The sequence below is a fragment of the Cornus florida genome, unplaced genomic scaffold (assembly GCF_030987335.1).
Source record: "Cornus florida cultivar Cherokee Brave unplaced genomic scaffold, ASM3098733v1 CherokeeBrave_3.0.0_Hap2_Chr04, whole genome shotgun sequence".
In the NCBI taxonomy this organism is placed as follows: Eukaryota; Viridiplantae; Streptophyta; class Magnoliopsida; order Cornales; family Cornaceae; genus Cornus; species Cornus florida.
In genome coordinates, this window is record NW_026775574.1 from 99,254,901 (window position 1) to 99,271,451 (window position 16,551).

General features: G+C 33.5%; 1 non-coding gene across 1 annotated transcript; it reads left to right on the forward strand.

The window, feature by feature from the left end:
* The first annotated feature begins 8,258 nt into the window (after positions 1 to 8,258).
* LOC132305997 (small nucleolar RNA U3) lies at positions 8,259 to 8,481 on the forward strand. Its single transcript, XR_009481794.1, has one exon. It is a non-coding gene; the product is annotated as a small nucleolar RNA U3 (small nucleolar RNA).
* Positions 8,482 to 16,551: the final 8,070 nt, after the last annotated feature.

The following is a 16,551-nucleotide window of genomic DNA, read 5'->3' on the forward strand; positions in this document are numbered from 1 at the left end:
ATTTTCTGTAATTTTCTAAAATTTTCTAGAGTTGTTTTATATTTTTCTGAAATTATTTAGAATTATTTATATTTATTCTGGAAAAAAAAAAATTATATATTGTTTATATATATATATATGAGAGGTCCTGTAGCGGCGGCGGCATGTAAGAAGATTAGGTTAGTAATCCAGTGCGCCGCGGTGTAGTCTAATAACGTGTATAAGCGAATCTGGACCATTGGATTAGTTTAGTTAAGTGGGTTGATATGGTGTAGTGCAGCTTCTTAAGAAATCAGTGCACCTGGGATTTGAGCCCTAGATGAAGATGGGCCAAAAAGGGATTGATTTGGTACGTCACAGGAGCATGGAGACGCAGTGAACTGATCTGGTGTGACGCGCACATAAGGAGACCATGCATCCAGCGAATGGCAGCATGCCATATCAGCCAGAAGGGGGATCAGGCGCGTGGTAGCACGTGAAGCGCGCGTGGTGGCGCGTGTTGACATATGGCAACTTATGGAGGCGCGTGGGAGCGCGTGCAGGGGGTGTAGGAGCTCGTGGTGGCGCGTAGGGTTGCGTGAAACACTATTTAAGGTTCCGTTAAGGTGCTGTGAGGTCCGGTGAATTTTTGGAATTGGTTTTAAGCCTATTAGGATTGAAAACAACTACTAGATGAGGTGTTCTTGGTGTCCTGAAAGCCCTAGAGTGTTGCTATAGTGATTAGTAATATTTACTTTGCGTAAATATAATAACTTATTATATTGTTAAGGAATGTGGCGTATATATGTATATATAAAATTACATATGTGTGTGTGTGTGTGTGTGTGTGTGTATACATAGATTTGATTAAATTATGATTCGCATGGAAGGAATGATATATATATATAGGATTAAATAATCAAGGATTATTTGGGAAAGATATATTGTATGTGTGTATATATATGTATGTTAATTAAGGTTATTAGTGTTATTTATTTAATGTATCTGGATAGACTGGTTATTAAACTAGGGATTTGCTTATAATCTAAGATATCCATGTATAAATTAGTTATCGTTGAGCCTACAATTTGTACATGAATGAGTTGCCATATGCGTAAATATATATTGCCTGAGTATTTGTATGAATAGAATACATATATAGGAAGTATGAATGAGTTGCTAGTTATTAGTATAAATATATATACTTGTAGGGGCATGGTTGAATTGTCAATGTATAACTAAATATACAAATTGGCAATGTATAACTAAATATACATGTGAAGGCATGGTTGAATTGTCAATATATAAATAAATATATTTTTAATGGCATGGTTAATTTGCCAAATGGTAATAATATTGCTATATGTTAGATGATTAAAATATATCATTTATGGTTAGTGTATGTATAAGTTGGATTAGGGTTAGATATTCTTAAATTAGAATAGTCTAGTACTGACAGGTTAGTGTATTATTTTTATACATATTAATAAAATAATACTAGTGGAGACATGGATGATTTGTCAAAACTTAGATTTTGGACATGTGATTTAAATAATTAAAATCATTATCGGGTTTGGAATTAAATATAATATTCTTTTTATTATAATTTATTGTTTAAATGATTAAACAACTAACTAGGATGGAATTAGGGTTAAAGGAGTTTCTTTTTAAAATAAATGGTAGATTGGTCTGGGAATGATTATTATTTTAATAATTGGTTAATAGGTATGGAAATTTAATAAACCTAATAATGGATGTGATTAGTATGGTATATATAATTATATATAGACATATATATCGTGCTTAATTAAAGTTAAAACTTTATTAGGTTTGGTTTTAATCAGAGATGATCTGTTTATTGGTTTTCAGAGGCCTGGTAGAGTGAACTTGCTCGTAGGGTTTAACCCACGATTTATTTTTTCAGGTTATTAGAAGTTCAAGTCTCAAGGTTGAGGATTCGCAGCTGGAGGACTTATCTATTCTTTCTATTTTATTTCAAAATAGGATATTATTACTTCAGTATTATTTATGGATTTATGGATAGTGGATTTTCGTTAAGGGGTCCTTGAGTTACGGATTCCCGAGCTGTAACCATTGACAAGTTATTAATGGAAATTTTTATTCCTTAGTTTTCTTCAGCGTATTGTTTATTCTTTTTATTTCATTTTGTACTCTGTGCTTGTTTGAAATACTTTAATTATTTTGATATCTCTTAATTTTGTGCGCGGATTTGATCAACCCGTGTTCCGAAATTAGGGGTATCACATAGGTACACATGCCCACTTTATGTGCGATTTGCATGTTATCTTCTATTCAGGTTAAGACAGACCTATAGTCCAGTGAGCGTCCTATAGTGTGTCTATATATATTTATGGACTATTTAGCTATTGTTGAGTTGTCTAGGATGTATCTGCGTATCGGGTTTCTGTTTGGATTGTAGTAGGGTAGAACTTATTCGTGGGCCTGACCCACTATTATTTTTCAGGTGTTCGATAGTTCCAGGCGTAGAGCTTGTTCGTGCCGAGCAGAGACAATCACTCACTCTTCCGATTACGTAGGACCCTGTTCATGTTTTAGTTTTGGATTTTCTTTCAGTTCAGTTAATTATTTCCAGTTGGGATATTATTAGGGGTTCACTAGATGGATCCCCGAGTTATAATAATATTGGAGGTTTTGGAAATATTGGATTATTTATTTAAAATTTCGAGATTTATTATTTAGATATTTTTTAGCTAATTTATTCTCTATTCTTTATTTCTTTTGTACTCAATGCTTGTTTATATACTTAATTGTTTGGTATCCCTCAAATCTGTGCTCAACTTGATCACCCGTGACTCTAAAATCGAGGGGTATCACACAAATCAACTCTGACACTTGAACCGGTTCAGGGTAGTTGAACTAGATCAAGTTGGCTAGACTTAAAAACCATCCAAAAGCCTCAAAAGCTGAACTTATTCCAAAATTCTTGAACCAGGTCAAGTTGGTCAGAATGTAAACACTTCCTAAAAACTTGTGTTTCAAACTTCCTAAATGTTCTCACACACTCACATACCTTTTTAAAACATTGTTCTCATCATCCCGGAATGTATTAAACTATGAACACTTGAACTTCTTCAAATCCGTTTCTGATCTTCAATCTTGAAAAGTAGTGGCGGCGGCACTGTGGGTAGGTGGTTGTGATTGTTTGGCTTTTATTTGTTTTATCATTCTGGAGGGTCATTTTGGTCAATCTTATAAAGGTTATTAACGTAATTTAATGATTCGCATGGATCAATTTAAAAATCTAAGGGCAATTATGTACTTTTATCATGATTGGGTCTCTTTATTCAATTACTAAACATGGGAGCGATTGAACCACACTTTGCCCTAAGTTGTATCTACTTGTCTTTAACCTAAACCTGAGGGGGTGTGAGTGTAAATTACCCTTGAAATAATGGGGTTTTATGGAATTTGCTTTTTTTTTTCTTTTTTGTATAGAATAGTAATTTACAAAACTATGTCATTTTTTATAATTATTTTTAGGGTTAATTACAATGACACCCCATTAGGTTTGCCATAATGACACTCATATACAAGTTAGACGTTTTTTTGGACAATGACACTTCCTGACAAAATTTGGAACCAAACAAACCCTTAAAAGGTTTGAAAAGACAAAATTACCAATCAATATTTAACTAATTTTAATTGTAAAATATTAGAATTTTAAAATGACACTTTTGCCCTTCTACCAATCTCTTCTAACCCTTTATCTCCTCGACGACCTTAGCCACAGCCACCACCACTTATCCTCAGCCACATCCTGCCACCACCATCTCCTTAACCACAATCGTCGTCATCATCTCCCTCCTTATACTATCACCACTTCTCCTTAATCACAGCCGCCGCCGCTATCACTTTTCCTCAACCACAACCACCGCCACCATCTCTCTCCAGTCATCGGTGATTGCACAATATCACATCTTTTATCACCACCACTATGTTTAATCTGTGCAAAAACAAATAGAGGAGCAACCCACAGATCAATCCTGATCCATTTGCATCGATCATGAGACCGTGGTCGGAGGTTACGACGGAGGTGGTGGTGTCACCGGAATTAATTGAATCAGATTCATTTGATTCCTTTGTGCGATCTAAAATCTCGCTTGACAGATCAATATATGTGAGTCGATATATATATATATATATGGTCTGTAACTTATATATATATACTATATCTCCACATTGGCAGAGACACAAATCGCGCAAAGTGATTATATATATATATCAAGTTATGTATATATTGATCATATTTGTATATAGAGAGATGCGAGAGAGGTTATTTTGGACATTTCAAATTTATTAGAATGGGTAATTTAGTAATTTCGTTATTCAAAAGTGTCATTTCATAAGTCAAAAGGCACTTATGTCATTTTACCACGTGTCAGACCCTCAAAGGATGTCTTTGTCAAAGGCAGCAAAGCTGAGGGGGTGTCATTGTTCAAAAGTGGGCTAACTTGTATATGACTGTCAATAAAATAAATTTCAGGGGGTGTCATTGTCATTAACTCTTATTTTTAATACAAATAACTCATTCAATATAGTTGTTAAAAATTATTTCCAAAAAAAAAATATAATAATAATAATAAATGGATTATGTTTGTATGTCTATATATATATAATAAAGATACGTTTATAAGAAAATGAAAATACCTTACGAAGATTTTGAAATAAAAAGACATTTTAAAATAAATATAATTTTAAAGAAAACATTAATTTTTGTAATTTAAATTAAGGCATTTTCATTATTATAATACTCTGTTTCATTCTAATGGTGGGAAAACCTAAAATGAAAATTGTTTTACAGAAAAGCTATATATATATATATATATTTTTTAAAGTTATTAAGTTTCATTTCTATCATTATAATATTACTTTAATGTTGCGAAATTTCTTAAATTTGTATGTTTTGAAAAAAAAAAAATAATAATAATAATAATTTTATAGAAAACCTAAATTGACGCCAAATTTCAATTATGCATCCAACAATCATTATCTGTGTGATTGTTGAATTTTTTGTCATTCTATAGCTAGATCCTTAACTGCTGTTTCTCATACTGTTGTCATTCGATAATACCATAGATAGATTCTGTAATTCCTGTTTCTCTTACCGCCTTTGACACGGCATAAGGAATTCGTGGTCACTTTTTTTAATGTCACTGTCTCAATGTCCATGTGGAGGCCACTTCGGAGAAAGAAAAAAAAATGTGACGTGGTGTCTCAATGTCCACGTCGAGGCCACTTATTGGTTCATACGAATGACTAGTTTCCAACGAGCACTTTAATTTGCAGACGCCATACCTTTTGCCTCGTCCGTCAAAATTTGCCACTGTTTTGCTCAAACGGATGTGTCGGGGGGTCTAGTGTCTACCATCCAAAACACGCTTAATTTGCAGATGCAATACATTTGCCTAAAGTCAATTTTTAAAATTTGTCGCCATGTCTCAAATTTTGCCACTTTTCTTTGTACAGACGTTTTCTATATATTGCAATCCAAACTAGTCTATATGCGGTGTAGTAAATTAGTAATAAACTAAAGATAGAGAAAGATGCAGTGCTACATAGAGCTTAGATATCTTGTCCCGCCATTGATAAACCTCCTCTTCTTGCTCTTACATTCCTCCTATGTCAACCCTATTTGGTACGTCAGAAATGACCGTCCATTGAGTAATACTCATCAAAATCATCTCATTGCTTTCTCATTACTTGTTATTGCCATCCTTGTATTGATTTTCCTCCTCACCTCCATCAAACTACCACTCACCATTACAGTTGCTACGGATGCCATTCGTTTACGAGCTGGAGACTTCTCGGCAGCTGTGGCAATTGGGTTGCTGTGCTCAATCTTTTTGCCGCCATCACATTTTTGGATTTCGTATCCTATCATCACAGCCATCTCTCCTTGGTATGCTTCACTTTTCAATCAGTTTAATCGCTTCTTGTACTGGTTTTATCAGGTTTTACAATCCTTTCCTACTGTCAACGCCATCGTCTTCACCCAAGAACAAGGAGCTCCTCCAGTTGAAATCGAATTATTTGATATTGAAGGGTACCACATGCAGGAGCAGCCAAGCTTTGGAAGCGACTATAGTTGTGATTGACGGACGTCTATAGGTAATAGGCAATGATGAACCCATAAAAGTTACAATATATATGTGTGTGCGCGCGCGTGTTCTTAGATATGTATGTATGTGTGTGTATAATGTGCCATATCAAATATTTATGCTTTATCCAGTTAAAATGTCACCGTATAAATGATTGCTTCATTGAACAGTTTGCTTAAGGAATTGTTTTGTTGGATGCAGCAAAGTCCTTATTAAAAATTGGTTGCTCACATGGGTGTCTTATTTTTCTTGTACCTCTGTTTCTCCATAACTAAAAATTTTCTTATCCAATTCATTTCAACGACTAAAATAAAAATGGGGGCATGGCTGTTGTAGAAAGTATGTTTTCTACTAGGGGTTTAGACTCTGGTCGAAGGTAATTTTACTACCACGGTGGCATTTTCGAAGTGGAATGTCTTACATTTTACTAAGGGTGGCTCACAAATCGGATTAGGCATCAATCCTAATCGATTCAGTCCCAATGAATTGCTAAAATCTTAATCTGTCATCGATCCATGGGATAACGTATTGAATCCATGAAATAACGGATCAGATCCATGGATTGGGGTTATTTCTAAATTGTCCAATACTATTTATTTTTTAACCATAGCCCAATAGATAAAATTTTAATTTATCTAACATTAATTCATATATTTAATGATAATTAACTAATATATTCTTAGATTCTATTAAATGATCATTAACTAATTAAATTAACTAATAAATTATTTGAATATATATATATATATATATTTCATATATTCAATGAAGGAACGTTCTCTCTTCTTATCTTATATATATGTGTGTGTGTGTGTGTGTCTATATATATATATATATATTAAAATGAACTGTTAAGGAAAAAAAAAAAAAAACCAATCTCAATTTTGTAAACTTGTTCATCATTATATCGGTCAAGATTCAAGATTTTTCTTTTATATATCATCAAAATTCAAACTCAGTCAATAGGCCTAAATTATTTAGTTGGCCCAAACCCACTCCCATGCCCTAACATAAATCATTCAATAGGCCTAGGCCCACTTTCATGGGTTAACTTAAATCTTCCAGCTCATTATTTTATTCTTTGGTGGAGGAAAGATTGAAGATTTGAACAATTTAGCACCTTACTGAGTTCCACTCTTATTCAAGATAACAACCCCTAAATCTAGATCAAGGAGATTGAATCGAACAATTTCTGTAGTAAAGCATACCATAAGGATTGCACTCATTTCATTGTAGAGTTTTCATTGGCACGGGTATTTTGTAACCGCTACCCCCATCTAACAGTTGGGAACTTCCGGGGTATTGTAAACTTTCACCCTCTCATTCTACTCTTCTTCCTCTTCATTTGCATCAAGCTTCCTCTCGATATCCTGGTCATTGCTACTCTTGATTCTTATGCCTGCTACACCATCATGATATTCATCTCTTCTTGCAACACTTCACTTCGAATTTGCTTCACCACTTTCTATGTATACTGAATTTTGTCAAGAAAAAACTACGAGAACATCCTTATCACAAAAGTATTTTTGAATATATTTATGCAGAAGTAATTTAATTAGCTAACAATTTTGTATTTATGAAAATTCGAAAAGAGCACAGCTACATATATAGATTTCATTAGTCAAAAGATAAGGCAATTTATTCCACCATTGGCTCATATTTTAGGGTTGTGGAATTGGGTTCAAAATTAATTTTTCATATCGAAAATAAGATGTTTTTTTATTGTTATGAGCATTGCCCAATGGAACATCTTTTCACCATAAGATACTCAAGGCAATAATAATAGCAACTCAAAAAACAATTCAATCACAATTTCCTATGAAAATATGTTGATTACTGTATGAAATAGCAAAAAATGTAGTAAAGAAACCCGAAAAATACTACCAATAATCTAATGAAGCTATCCAAATTTGTAATGCCCAAATCTAAACATGTCCTTGGATCTAATCAAACGACCCAGGTACTGAAAAGCCAATAATAACCAACTTAAAAGGGCAAATGCGAGCATAACAATAGCTGTTTTGAAGGGTATTATCGTCCTTTACATAGGCAGAGTTGGTTTATTGAAACTAGCCAGAGGCTGCTACTTCTAAGTTCCCACGTCGAAACAGGAGGAAACAAAAACGAGGTTTATTAAGAACCAAACAAGCCCTTCATTGCACGACCTTACTTGAACAGGATCTTTCCTATAGGATCGTACCTCTGCATCCTTGATTTCTAAGGAGACAGGAACTTAAGCTTGGTGGATGAATCGTGACCGTGCGATCAGAGCGTGATTGTTGACAGCTTCGATGATCCTATTCGTAGGATACATCCAGTGGTAGAGGATCGTTCTCAGTCTTCTTTGAACGGCTGTGATGGTCGCACGGTTGTCTGACAAGCCTTCAAATTTTTTTTTTTTTTTTGGGCACATCAATCTGGTCTTCAACGGTGGTAGGCCCCATTATTATATAAGGTGCATTGGCTTCGTATCCTCCTTTGTAACACCTGATTGTTACTGGCTTCACTGTGTTTAACCCTGATTCCACTCACCAAATCCAAAACAATTGTTACCGAGTCCGCCTTTTATCCAACTCAGAACAAAACTGCATAAAACATTATTAATTCCTGAGACTTACACCCTTATCTACTGCCTCGTAATTTTTTTCCTCTTGATGGGTGTACTGAAATTTGATTATTTGATTGATCTATAATAAAATTAACAAATAGAATTTGGTGATTACCCTTGATGGTATTTCGCAATTTTCAGGTTGATTATGGTTTTGAATTTTTTCTTTTTCTTTTTCTTTTTTCCTTTTCATAAATGATTTTGATTTTTTTTGAAGCATAGTTTTTTTGTAAAATTTGTGTTACTACTTGCTGCTCTTTGCCCTTTGTTTCTGAAATTCTGAATTTTTGGACAATCCAAACACTTGTCATCTTTAAACAAAAATGATAGCTATATAGAAAACCAAGATTTTCTTGAAGTGACTCTCCAAATCCTATATTAAATTAGGGAAAGAAAAAAAAATTGTCTATGTTATGTTTGAGAGCACCGAATCGATATTTTAAATTTGAGATCGAAAAAAATTTAATTCAAACTTTGTACTAAAATTCCTCTAATCTCAAATCTAAAGCATTAATTTGATACTACTAAACACAACATTAAAGAATTCAAAAAATATTTAGACCCCGTTTGTTTTGACGTAAAATATTTTCTGGTATTTAGTTGTCGTAAAATATTTACGAAGAAAAAAAAATATTAAAATTTAACAAAAATAATTTATTTATAAATTTTTGACAAGCTATTTTACATGTCCCGCCTGATGGTTTCAAATTCAACCTCGACGTAGACCTTTCCCAAACACTGACAAAATAAAAATTAAAAAATAGTTTACCTAAAAAAAATATATATTTTTCAAAAAGAATATTTTTGGTCAAACAAACAGAGCCTAAGAATTCTAAGAAAATGACTTAATCAAACACAACTATAGCTTCTCGTACCGTTGAATTAAGTACGTGTATGTCTGAAATTTATGAACGTACAGGCATCATTTTAGTCTTGTAAAATTTTCTGAAGGTCACTATGATAAGTGCACAAAACTTGTTATTTTATACTTAATACTAATGATTAATTAATCTTTTTTATTAGATAAATGTCCTTATTCTTGTTTTTCATGTTTTGTAAGGACTGATTTCAGAACAAGAAGAAAGAGGAAAAAAAAAAAAAAGAAAGTAAGTTTATAAGATTATACGATCAAATTCAAATTTGACTTTCCATCACATCAAGTCAAATATCGGACAAAATTGGAAAGTAGCAAGATTTTAGGAAGATTTTATTTCACTTCTGTAATTAGAATTTTCTCCTCCCAATCGTTCTATTCAAACTCTATAAATAGGGACATATGTAGAGGAGATTGATGTACATTGTTAGTGAGATAAAATAATAAAAGTTAGAGAGAATTTTTGTCTTCAATTTATTTCTTATAATTTTTGTTATGAAGATTGTTTTTATTTCTTTATTTTATTTTCTTATTATGCTAGCTTAAACACCCCTTCTCAAGGAGTGATAAAGCCAGCATGGCTGAAATATAAATAAATTTAGTTTAATTCTTTTATGAAATTTTCTCTTTATAGCATTATTTTACTCTTCTATTCTGTGTTTATATTTTGATAAAAAAAAAATTAGAAAGACGATTATTCGTATTTGCCAATTAATGGTAATTCGGATAATGCCTATTTCTATTTTCTAAAGATATATCCGATTAAGTAAAATATGTTCTCAAGCAATTATTATTATTTTCCTTCATCTTTTCAAGTTGTAATTGGATTGGTGGAGTAATTTGCTTACAATAAGAAAATTTACATTAAGAGAAAATATATAAATTTATTTATGGTAAGCTGTGGTGGTGGATTCTTTCGTTGAGATTTTTCTTATTATTTGATCATAATTTATTTGTCTTATTTAGTTATTTTATTTTTAGTTCATTAGAAGAAAAAAAATCATTAAATTGTTTTAAAAGTTATTCTTCCTTAAATTTTGGTTTTAATTTTGATTCACGGGTTTAAATCTTGTATGGTTCGACCTTGCTTATTCTATACCATCTTTAATTTAGTTTTTGCAGGTTTTTCTTACTTTTGCACAAAGTATAGAAAAACAACGACATAATTCATAATTTTACACTCGTCAAATGGCGTCGTTGCCGGGGATCAAACCTGGGTCACCCTCGTCACAGGTGGGAATACCCATTCCCAAAACTGTCCACGACGTTCGAGCTTTCCTAGGTCATGCTAGTTTCTATAAGTGCTTCATCAAAAACTTCAGTAAGATAGCATGACCTTTGACCCATCTTCTAACTAAGGATGCCCCATTTGAGTTTACCGATGCTTGTCACTCTGTTTTTGAGCAATTAAAATCCGCACTCACTACTGCACCCATAATCTGGTCACCTGATTGTAACCTACCTTTTGAGATTATGTGTGATGCGTCAGATTGTGATACCCCTCGAATCTGAAACACGGGTTGATCAGGCCCAGGCCCAAACCTGAGGGATATCGAACAATTAATATGTTAAAACGAACACGGAATACAAAATAATGAATTAAAGAAATAAATAATAACGCTGAACGAATACTAAATAATACTAGACCTAACAGGGTACACCTCAACCTACTATAACCAGCTACGCATCCACTGTATATACGCACCCTAACCAACGAGTCTGAGACTCAAGCTCATCTCGTAGTATCATAACCATATATCTAAAATCCATCCATCCGGAGTATGTCATTCCATAATTTACTAAGCTGACATACAATATACAAACTAGTTAGTCACTCAACTTATTCAGTTGATATGACTTAACTATAACTAATTAATCCAGAAAGTCATTCAACTTAGTCACAATTGATTTGACTTAGTCACAGTTAGGATTCAATATTTTTCAATCCATTCAGAAACCAACGTAGGTCATTCAATTATTTTATTGACATGACATAAGTATGAGATGGACTTAACCTTTATGGTTAAACCATACCTCAATCCAGATTAGGTAGGACTTAGTGTTTGAACTAATCCGTCTCTAGAATAGGTAGGTCTTAGTGTTTTGAACTAAGCCGTCCCTAATATGCCCCCGTCCCATACCGGTGCATATACACATACATAAGTAGGACTTAACTTTTATTGTTAATCCAACTTATTTCCAAATAGGTAGGACTTAGTATTTTTAACTAATCCGTCCCTAGTATGCCACCGTCCCATACCCGTGCATACAATCCTCCAGATAACATAGTTAATAAAACGACACTATATATATCCAACAACCATCCTTCATAACATGCATCAATATAAATTAACACATATCCAACAATATTAGGCAGTCATTATAGAGCCTAAAATCCAATTCCAATAATGTATACAACTAAAACAAGTATAAGCGTTCACATCCTCTAAAATATCCATACACTGATGCAGTTGAATAACAAAGTGAATATTAATTTGATCCAACACAAGCATGGTTAAGTTCAAGTAATCCATGTTACCTACAATCCTATCCAAATATGATTAATTAAAATTAAATCACATATAAACAATCCTCCAAGTTCCAAAGTGTAAGCTGATTAACATTCAAAGTTCAACATGTAGGATTTTCCCCTAACTGTACACTGTCCATACCTTAATCTATTTATGAATCATTGTTTACCTATATTCTTACAAGTTTAAAACAATAATATACATCATTTAAGACAATTTAAATGAAGTGCTAACACTCTATGTAGTCCAAACAGTGCACAAAATCCAAATTGGGCGTTTAAAACTAAAAATCCCAAGTGAGAAAGCTAAGTTACAACTGAGCAGCCTCAGTTGCTAACTTAGGGGGCTGAATTGCTAACTTAGGCGCCTCAGTTGCTAACTTAGGGGGCTGAATTGCTAACTTAGGCACCTTTGTTGCTAACTTAGGCGCCTCAGTTAATGCTAAGGTCTTTTTCTTCGTCCGTTCAACCTTTGTAAACCCTAAAACTTCATTGTTAAGGCCCCTAAGCTTCAACCTAAGTCCCATACGTCCATACTAAATTATTTTAAGTGTTTTAGTAGGCAAAGATTCAAGTTAAATCACAAATCATACATAAAGATCTAAAAAAATAATGAAATCACGCACAAGTATATTTAACCATAAAACTCTCAGTTTTAGTCTGTTAAGCATGCATGATTGCTTCGTTTTATCATTAGTTAAACCCCTGGAGTCTAGATATGCATGCACATAACACAGATTAAAGGGAAAGAATAGAACAAAGACTTGCCTTAGATTTCATTCCAGAAATCTTAAACCTCCGTCTATGAGTTTTCGTTAAAGTCATAGGCTGCTGTTAAACATCTCCAGTGTTCTTGGTTCAACCCAGAAGCACTCCACCCCTTCCCCCTTGAACCTCTCTGTAAACCTCTCAAGGTTCACTATCTATTTCTCTCCAATTATTTCTCTATTGCTCACTATGTTTTCTCTCTGTTACGTGAATAGGGTTAACAAACCCTTGGCAGACGTATACTTAGGTATTTATAGGCTTTATTGGAAATACTAAATTAAATCCTAAACCAACTATATGTGTCGGCTCAAATCCTAGACACGATTTAATTACAAGCAGAAAGAAATCCTAACTCTAATTAATTAATTAATTCTCCTAACTTAATTCAATTTAAAACAAATAATTAACAATAAAACAAATAATTAACAAACAAATATAATTAAAACTCTAATTAATTCAAGTAACAAACAAATAAAACAATAGAAATCTTAAAAATGCAATTAAATAATTAATTAAAATACCAGGACCATCCTTTTAAAATTAGGGGTATTACATTCTTCCCCTCTAATAAAAGGAATTCTAACCTCGGAATTCGCTCTTACCTTCTTCCCATAATTCAGGAAACTGCGAGCGAATGACATCCTCCCGCTCCCAAGTGGACTCAGCCTCATTGTGATGACTCAACTGAACACGCACCAAAGGAATAACCTTATTACGAAGAATTTGATCCCGACGGTGGACAATACGACATAGTGGCTCCAAATATGTTACAGCCGGCTGCAACGCAATCTCCCCTAAGTTATAACCTATGTCGGCTAATACGTGAATACAACGAAAACACAATCCTAATTTAAACCAATTTAATTAAATAAAACCAATTAACAAATAAGTCAAATAAAACATCATAAAAGAAATTTAATTTAAAACAATTTAATAAAAAAAATAAAACACTTTAATCAATTAATTAAAATAAAGTCAAATTTATATAACCATGGAAGAAACACACAATTAAAATAACCAATTAAATAAAATAACACGCAATTAAACAATTAAATAAATGATTAAATAATTAAATAAATGCCAGGACTATCCTTTTAAAATTAGGGGTATTACACCCCTCGAATCCGAGACACGGGTTGATCAGGCCCAGGCCCAAACCCGAAGGATATCGAACAATTAATATGTTAAAACGAACACGGAATACAAAATAATGAATTAAAGAAATAAATAATAACGCTGAACGAATACTAAATAATAAAAATCCTCAATTAAAGCCAAACTTTCCAAAACCTCCAATCCATATAACTCGGGAATCCATCCTGTAGACCCCTAATAAAATCCCAAACTGAAATTGAAACAACAGAAATGAAAACTAAAGCTAAACATATAGAGTAGTCCTACGTAGTCAGAGGAATGAGTGTCTGTATCTGCTTTGCACGTCCAAGCTCTAACCCCGGAACTGACGAACACTTGGAAAAATAAAAGAGTGGGTCAGGCCCACATGCAAGTCCTATTCTACTATAATCTAAACAGTAATCCGATACGCATCCTAGATAGCTCAACAATATCTAGAGTAATCCATACATATATATTCACACTAAGGGACATTCACTAGACTACAGTAGCGGCCTCAACCTGAATAGAAGGCAACATGTGAAAACGCATCCAAGGGTGGGCATGAGTACTTAGGCCTAACAGGGTACACCTCAACCTACTATAACCAGCTACGCATCCACTGCATATACGCACCCTAACCAACGAGTCTGAGACTCAAACTCATCTCGTGGTATCATAACCATATATCTAAAATCCGTCCATCCGGAGTATGTCATTCCATAATTTACTGAGTTGACATACAATATACAAACTAGTTAGTCACTCAACTTATTCAGTTAATATGACTTAACTACAACCAATTAATCCAGAAAGTCATTCAACTTAGTCACAGTTGATTTGACTTAGTTACAGTTAGGATTCAATATTTTTCAATCCATTCAGAAACCAATGTAAGTCATTCAATTATTTTATTGACATGACACAAGTATGAGATGGACTTAACCTTTATGGTTAATCCATACCTCAATCCAGATTAGGTAGGACTTAATGTTTGAACTAATCCGTCTCTAGAATAGGTAGGTCTTAGTGTTTTGAACTAAGCCGTCCCTAATATGCCCCCATCCCATACCGGTGCATATACACATACATAAGTAGGACTTAACTTTTATTGTTAATCCAACGTACTTCCAAATAGGTAGGACTTAGTATTTTTAACTAATCCATTCCTAGTATGCCACCGTCCCATACCCGTGTATACAATCCTCCAGATAACATAGTTAATAAAACGACACTATATATATCCAACAATCATCTTTCATAACATGCATCAATATAAATTAACACATATCCAACAATATTCGGCAGTCATTATAGAGCCTAAAATCCAATTCCAATAATGTATACAGCTAAAACAAGTATTAGCTTTCACATCCTCTAAAATATCCATACACTGATGCAGTTGAATAACAAAGTGAATATTAATTTGATCCAATACAAGCATGGTTAAGTTCAAGTAATCCATGTTACTTACAATCCTATCCAAATATGATTAATTAAAATTAAATCACATATAAACAATCCTCCAAGTTTCAAAGTGTAAGCTGATTAACATTCAAAGTTCAACATGTAGGATCTTCCCCTAACTGTACACTGTCCATACCTTAATCCATTTATGAATTATTGTTTACCTATATTTTTACAGGTCTAAAACAATAATATACATCATTTAAGACAATTTAAACGAAGTGCTAACACTCTGTGTAGTCCAAACAGTGCACAAAACCCAAACTGGGCGTTTAAAACCAAAAATCCCAACTGAGCAAGCTAAGTTACAACTGAGCAGCCTCAGTTGCTAACTTAAGGGGCTGAAATGCTAACTTAGGCGCCTCAGTTGCTAACTTAGGGGGCTGAATTGCTAACTTAGGCGCCTCAGTTGCTAACTTAGGCGCCTCAGTTAGTGCTAAGGTCTTCTTCTTCGTCCGTTCAGCCTCTGTAAACCCTAAAACTTCATTGTTAAGGCCCCTAAGTTTCAACCTAAGTCTCATACGTCCATACTAAATTATTTTAAGTGTTTTAGTAGGCAAAGATTCAAGTTAAACCACAAATCATACATAAAGATCTAAGAAGATAATGAAATCACGCACAGGTATATATAACCAAAAAACTCTCAATTTTAGTTAAACCCCTGGAGTCTAGCTAGGCATGCACAGAACATAGATTAAAGGGAAAGAATAGAACAAAGACTTGCCTTAGATTTCAGTCTAGAAATCTTAAACCTCCGTCTTTGAGTTTTTGTCAAAATCCTAGGCTGCCGTTAAACACCTCCAGTGCTCTTGGTTCAACCCAAAAGCACTCCACCCCTTCCTCCTTCAACCTCTCTGTAAACCTCTCAAGGTTCACTATCTATTTCTCTCCAATTCTTTCTTTGTTGTTCACTGTGCTTTCTCTCTGTTACGTGAATATGGTTAACAAACCGTTGGCAGACGTATACTTAGGTATTTATAGGCTTTATTGGAAACCCTAAATTAAATCCTAAACCAACTATATGTGTCAGCTCAAATCCTAGACACGATTTAATTACAAGCAGAAAGAAACCTTAACTCTAATTAATTAATTA